Here is a 7452-nt window from a genome sequence, read left to right as displayed (position 1 = left end):
AAAAGACAACCCTCAGAATGGGAGAAAATATTTGCAAATGAAGCAACTGACAAAGGATTGATCTCCAAAATTTATAAGCAGCTCATGCAGCTTAATAACAAAAAAACAAACAACCCAATCCAAAAATGGGCAGAAGACCTAAATAGACATTTCTCCAAAGAAGACATACAGAGTGCCAACAAACACATGAGAGAATGCTCAACATCACTAATCATGAGAGAAATGCAAATCAAAACTACAATGAGATATCATCTCACACCAGTCAGAATGGCTATCATCAAAAAATCTAGAAACAATAAATGCTGGAGAGGGTGTGGAGAAAAGGGAACCCTCTTACACTGTTGGTGGGAATGTAAATTGATACAGCCACTGTGGAGAACAGTATGGAGGTTCCTTAAAAAGCTACAAATAGAACTACCATATGACCCAGCAATCCCACTACTGGGCATATACCCTGAGAAAACCATAATTCAAAAAGAGTCATGTACCAAAATGTTCATTGCAGCTCTATTTACAATAGCCCAGAGATGGAAACAACCTAAGTGTCCATCATCGGATGAATGGATAAAGAAGATGTGGCACATATATACAATGGAATATTACTCAGCCATAAAAAGAGACGAAATTGAGCTATTTGTAATGAGGTGGATAGACCTAGAGTCTGTCATACAGAGTGAAGTAAGTCAGAAAGAGAGAGACAAATACCGTATGCTAACACATATATATGGAATTTAAAAAAAAAAAATGTCATGAAAAACCTAGGGGTGAAACAGGAATAAAGACACAGAGTTACTAGAGAATGGACTTGAGGCTATGGGGAGGGGGAAGTGTAAACGGTGACAAGGCGATAAAGAGGCATGGACATATATACACTACCAAACGTAAGGTAGATAGCTGGTGGGAAGCAGCCGCATAGCACAGGGAGATCAGTTCGGTGCTTTGTGACCGCCTGGAGGGGTGGGATAGGGAGGGTGGGAGGGAGGGAGACGCAAGCGGGAAGAGATATGGGAATATATGTATGTGTATAACTGATTCATTTTGTTGTGAAGCTGAAACTAGCATACCATTGTGGAGCAATTATGCTCCAATAAAGATGTTAAAAAAAGGAAAAAAAAAAAAAAAAAGAAAAGAGCATGGGCTATGGGAGCAAAGAGACCAGAACTTAAACCTCATCTCCACCACCAAGTAGCTTTTTGAGTTTGGATGAGTTTTTTACACTCCCTATGGAATTTTACAGTTGACAGAACTTTAAACACCCATCAGAATTGGGCTAGGCACTTGGGATACTTCGGAAAAATTATTGAGAGAATGAAATTAGCTACCTTCGATTAAAACTAACTTGGCAAAAAATGCATAATTGATAAATATTAGCTCTCTGTCCCCTCTACCCTCCACCCCATCCTCTCAGAAGCCTTACATGGTATTATGCCCAATAAATGCACCTACGATAAGCAAAAGAACTGTGAGTCTTTCATAGCTGTGAGTCTGTGAAAACCAAGAGTGAGCAAACAAAATAACTCAGGTGAAAGTACTTTGAAAAACGGTAGCACAGTAGACAAATAAACTGCAGGAATTATCATTACACTTATAAAATATTATTTTAGAACCAGTTTTCTGTGTCTTGAATTTCTGATCAAGTAAATTAGCAAGAGGACTCCATGGGAAAGAAAAAGCCAAGTGAAGATGAAACCGGGAACAGAAAAGGACAACAGGTGAGGAAGCATTAGCAAAACGAGGGTCTGACTGTCAGGGTCAGGCTGGCCAGGGGCTTCAGTAAGCTCTCCATCAGACTCACCATGACTAGAGTTTCCATCTTTGTAGGAGAAGAAATGGAAGGAGGCAACGCTTACACACAGGCACAAAGCTCATCTGTGGCCATCTTTCCTGCCATCATCAAGAACGGGGAAGAACGGGACCGAAGATACAGTGAAAAGCATCTCATGTGTTGACAGAGGTGAATAAAATACAAGCAACAGGAGAACTCAGTTCATTTTATCATCAGCCTACGTGGACTCTCCCTGAATTACACCCGTGAAGCACACAATGCCACATGGAAGGGAACTAACACTTTTCTGAGTTCCAGCAATATGCTTGGTCTTGTGCTGGACACCATCATATATATTATCTCATTTTATCCTCACAATAATGCAAGTAAATTTTAGTAGCCTCATTTTCTAAAGGGGAAAAAAAAAATCGAGACTTGGGAAGCTATTGAAAATATTGAAGGTAGAAAATAGCATTTCACTCCAGGTCTGTAAGAAAAGAACTGAGTCGTCCCTCCTATTTGTATAATAGCACTTCAAGTTTGCAACAGGTATTCACAAGCAAATGCGTGACCTTCACACACATCTTGAGAGGCAAGTAATACCGTATTATTATTCTCACTAAATAATGGAAAAAGCTGAGGCTCAAGTCATTGAGTGATTTGTCTAAAATTACACAGGCAGTAAGTAGCAGAACTGGGACTTGGACCCACTTTCCTAAGACTGGTGCTACTTTTCAGAAGAGGACTAGGTATGTTTGAGAAACCTGTATATATCTTAAATCTGAGCTAAGAAAGAACATAGTTCTCACCCAGAACTACCTAATAGGCCAAACTCTACGATTTACCTGGGGTAACAAAAGCTATTGATACCTCAAAATCTCAGTAGCTCAACACTATAAAAGCTCACTTTTCACTGAGGCAAAAGTCCAAAGCAGGTACTCCTGGCACATGGTAATCCAGGGACCCAGGTTCCATTCATCCCTTACTTGGGCCTCAGACCCTCCGCACCCAGGTCAAAGGGGACGATATGACACACATCATTTTAGCTCCTTTCCACTGGGAGAACTAGTCACAGGCCATTTTTGGAGTCAAGTGAGCCAAGGTGTCCGTGGCTGGGCAGCCACTTCCCAGGAACAACTCTGTGTCACCAGGAGGGGAGAGCACGAATTGTCAGTGCATAACTAGTCATCTCCACCACACCCAGCTAACTCAACCAACAATGGAACGATGAGGGGCTGTGAGAAAATGCCATGAAGCCAGAAGTCAGCTTAGATTGTCTGACATAGCCACAAGCCAGAATCCTATTTTTAATTTGCTGCTGCTGCTATATGTTTTCCTGAAGCATACAAATAATAACAAATAAATGTACACTTACCCCCTAGGACAGTGGATTCTTATCCATCAGGGAGTATGAGATTACCTGGGACGCATGCTTTAAAAACATGCAGATTCTGACGACCCAGACCCAGAGATATTTTTACGAGTGAATCTGACGCTTCAGGACCAGAGACCACACTTTGTGAAATACAGGCATAGAACAAGTTATTTCATGACTGGTGATTACACAATGGCTGCTTAATGTTAGATTGGAGACAGCCCCTCACAAAACCCCAGCAGAGGTCAGCTCCAGGAGAAGCAGCTGGAAATCTATGTGGTTTCAGATTTTCCACATTCAAGCATCACCTACTCCCACAAAGAATTTGTTTTGCTATCCAGGTTCTACTTTCTGGTCTCCTTGACAATGCGGAGACAACTTGGCCTTTCACAGAGACTCAGCTGACTTCAAATGGCAGGAGCTGCCTCACAAGGACAAAGGAGACAGAGATAGATGGGGCGGATCTAAGACCTAGAAAAAGTAATGTCGGTATTTAATAACTTCTATTTTACCTACAACGCTGCGGCTCTCTCCGGAGCAGGGAGACAGTAGGGTAGTCGGCCTGGGCCTTGCTCAAGCCATGGAACAGTTGTTACTCATTAACCTTGTATAATATGACATCTGATTTTCTTCCTTAACATGGGTAACAAATCACTTCTGATATCAGGTGGTTGCCCCAGAAGCCTTCAAACTATTTTAAGCCTAGTGCTGTGGCCCAGAAATTCTGAATGTTATCAACAGTGATCCTGAGGAATTCAAAAACTACCAAAGAAAGCAATTCAAAACACTTTCCACTTTGGGTGTCTTGAAAAGACCTTTTTATTGGAAAAACAGAAAAATAAGATTTAGAATGCTTGGCTTCTTCCTGATTGCCCGGTTTTACAATTGCTTACTGAACTAGATAGGATACAAGAAAGAGAGATTCAAGCACCTGGATGTGAGCTGGGGAACAGGGGGGACAAAAGTGAAACCAATGAAATTGATTAGAGCTGCAGCAGGGCCTGGCAACTGTGGGGAAGCAGGGAGTCCTGGGCTGGGCACATGAAAATACCCCCCACCTACTTGGAGGTCTCCTCAGGCATAACGCTTTAGATAATGTGTCTTGAGAGCACATGCAGGGTAACCCAGTGAGACATACCCACCCTCCTTAGAGCCCTGGGAAAACTCCCAATTCTCCAGCATGGTGAATCAAAATTATTGTCCAGCAGCTTCAAACCCCGCCTCCCCCAAGCTTCTGGCCTCACCAGGACGCACAGCCATTATCCTCCCAGCTGCCTGTAGGTCTAATCAGACAACCCTCCCACCATGCTGCTTTTCTGCTGCTCTGTCTCCCACATACCTGATCTACTCATGTCACTTCACAGGTTATCTCTAGACCCTCATCTGCTAGGCATGAGTGGGTTCCCTGCCTGTGATGGTCACTACCACCCTCCAGAGCACTGACTTCAGGGTCCACCTTGCTTCCTGCATGTCCTCTGCATGGCTTCAGGCATGGCATAGCCAAGCTGGGCAATATCTCTCACCACTCCACTTCCATTTTCCAAGTCACCCCAGATTCGGGCATTGCTCTTGTTCCCCTGGACACATTCCTGTCCATGCTCCCTGCATCCAGTTTCTCTCCACTCCAACCTTCCCTTTAAACTATGCCCAGAGTATTTGGTAAGTGGGTAACCCTTAACACTCCAACTGTGTGTAACCCGCGGTGTTACTGATTGCATTAATGGTCCCAATTTCCTCCCCTTTCCTTAAATCCATGTTCTCTGCCTTACAAATACGCAGTTCCCTTCCATATGACTCTGATCTTGGTCATGAGACTTGTTTGGTCAATAAGACGCTTGATTAAAAAGCCCTTGCATAATCGGTCTTGACTCCTCTCACTCTTCGACAATTGCCATGAGAACAAGCATAGGCTGGCCTAATAGATGATAGACATGTGGACTGCTGAGTGGCCCCCGTCATCCCAGCAGGAGCTATCTTAGGTCAGCCAAAAGCCCAACACCAGACATAGGAATGAGCCTAGCTAAGACCAGAAGAACTCAGCCAAGCCCAGACTAACTCACCAACTCACAGACTAAGTAAATGCCTATGTTTTAAGCCCCTGATATGTGGAGTGGTTTGTTATGAGGCATTATTGTGGCAACAGATAACCAATATGGCCATACACAACACAAGTGATTTCAGAGAATACGAAGCACCTTCTTTGTCAGAACTGAAACTTCCCCTTCTTGTCACCATCATCTCTCCACCCTCCCATCCGTGGAGTTTGCATGCCCCTGGGGTAGCAGATAGAATAGGTCAGATCTGGGCAGACCTTTTCATACAGACAACCGCGACTCCATACTGGATGAGAGGAGATGACTCCTGGGGATTGGTGATATTCAAGGTCTACCAATGAAACCAGTAAGTCAGTGGTGACTAAGTTTCCTCACAGCCGACTGGAACTGGTGAGAGAGGGTGTTTGATTCAGTAACATTGAAGTTTTACAGTCTAGATCCTCAGATCAGGGAAAATGAACGCTAAAATGTGCATCTGAATTTTTCCCTTACATTGACCAGCAGCTACCCAAACAAATGGTCTAATTTTTACAGGGTTTTTTTCTGGTTTCTCATGTCTCTGTTGGGGGCCTCCAGGGGAGAGAGTGGGGGCCATAGGAGAAGTCTTTGGGATACAGTTAAGGGATTCTGCAAGGACTGTGGAGAAGGGCAGAAACCAACTGGTACTTTGAAATATTATCCTATAATATTTGTGTTTTCTCTCTCCAACTTGAATACGAATTCTTTGAGAACGGGTTCCAAATCCAGTACCCTTTTGAGGTGGTAGTAGAAGCAATGGAAATAAAACTAGATTTAAAATCATGAACTCTGTGATTAAGGAAAGTGACTTAATCTCTGTATTCTGATACTAAATAGTAATCATCAAGTTGTTTTATGTAATGAAAGACGATAGGGTAGATAGGTGATAGATGGATAACTAGATCAGCTAAATGTTACCGCCTCACTCTAAGAAATCATAGCCTATGTTACACCTGCCTATTATTCTCTACCACATTACTACTTTTTTTTCTTCATAGCACTTTGTCATTATCGAAAATTATCTTACACATTTATTTATGTTTATTTTCTGTTCTCCCAACTCAAACGTAAGCTCCACAAAGGTAAAGTCTCCACAAGAGGAGAACCCTATGAGGGCATACTACTTTACTACTGCATCTCCAGGTTGTAGAAATTGTTAGGTATATGGTAGGTGCTCTATAAATGATAATTGGAGGGAAGGAAGGAAGGGAGGGAGGGAGGAAGGGAGGGAGGGAGGGAAGGAGGGAGGGAGGGAAGGAGGGAAGGAGGGAGGGAGGGAAGGAGGGAAGGAGGGAGAGAGGAAGGAAGGAATGTGAAGATGAATAAATGCATGGATAATTTATCTTTAGGGCTGACTCCTTGTTAATAACATCCAGTCTATCAAAGAAATTGTATTTCTCTGCGCTTACAGAAATAATTTCAATTTATTAAAAAAAGGTAATTTTTCTATGCATTATAGAAAATTACTTGATATTCACAGAAATATTTCAGTCCAAAGATTTCTGTGTTCTCTGATAATTCATTCTCTAAATAATTATGAGCTTGGTAATTCTGCATAGAGATACACATACAGACCCAGTCAAGATCATAAAATAAGCCATTTAACCTTTCTGTGCATATTTCCTGTCTGCATAATAAAAGAGTTGAATAACATGATTTTTATGGTTGCTTTTTAAATTCTATGAGTTAATGATAATTAGAAAACTACCATTAATGGCTACAAGTTCTCCTCCAAGAAACCATAATTTCTACCAGGCATAGTCTCAAAATTAAGTAACTATAAAAGCACTAAGTAAGGTTCGGTCCTCAAGGCACTATGTTTGTATATTTAAGTTTGCTGCAGAAATGTCAGCTGGAATTGCAAAATCCTGATTTAAAAATACCCCTCTGCCTTGTACATAAGTTCATTTGTATCATTTCTTTTTAGATTCTGCATATAATCGATATCATACGACATTTCTCTTTCTCTGTTTGACTTACGTCACTCAGTATGACAATCTCTAGGTCCATCATGTTGCTGCAAATGGCATTATTATGGCTGAGTAATATTCCACTGTATATATATATACCACATCTTCTTTATCCATTCCTCTGTCGATGGACATTTAGGTCACAGACTTAGAGAACAAACTTATGGTTACCGGGGTAAGGGAGGGGGAGAGGGATAGTTAGGGAGTTTGGGATTGACATGTACACACTGCTATATTTCAAATGGATAAGCAACAAGGACCTACTGTATA

Source organism: Aethalodelphis obliquidens, unplaced genomic scaffold, assembly GCF_003676395.1.
Source record: "Aethalodelphis obliquidens isolate GAN/ISIS:26980383/991018 unplaced genomic scaffold, ASM367639v1 scaffold4, whole genome shotgun sequence".
Taxonomy (NCBI): Eukaryota; Metazoa; Chordata; class Mammalia; order Artiodactyla; family Delphinidae; genus Aethalodelphis; species Aethalodelphis obliquidens.
The sequence above is the reverse complement of the archived record's forward strand: the minus strand, read 5'-3'. Positions refer to the sequence as shown.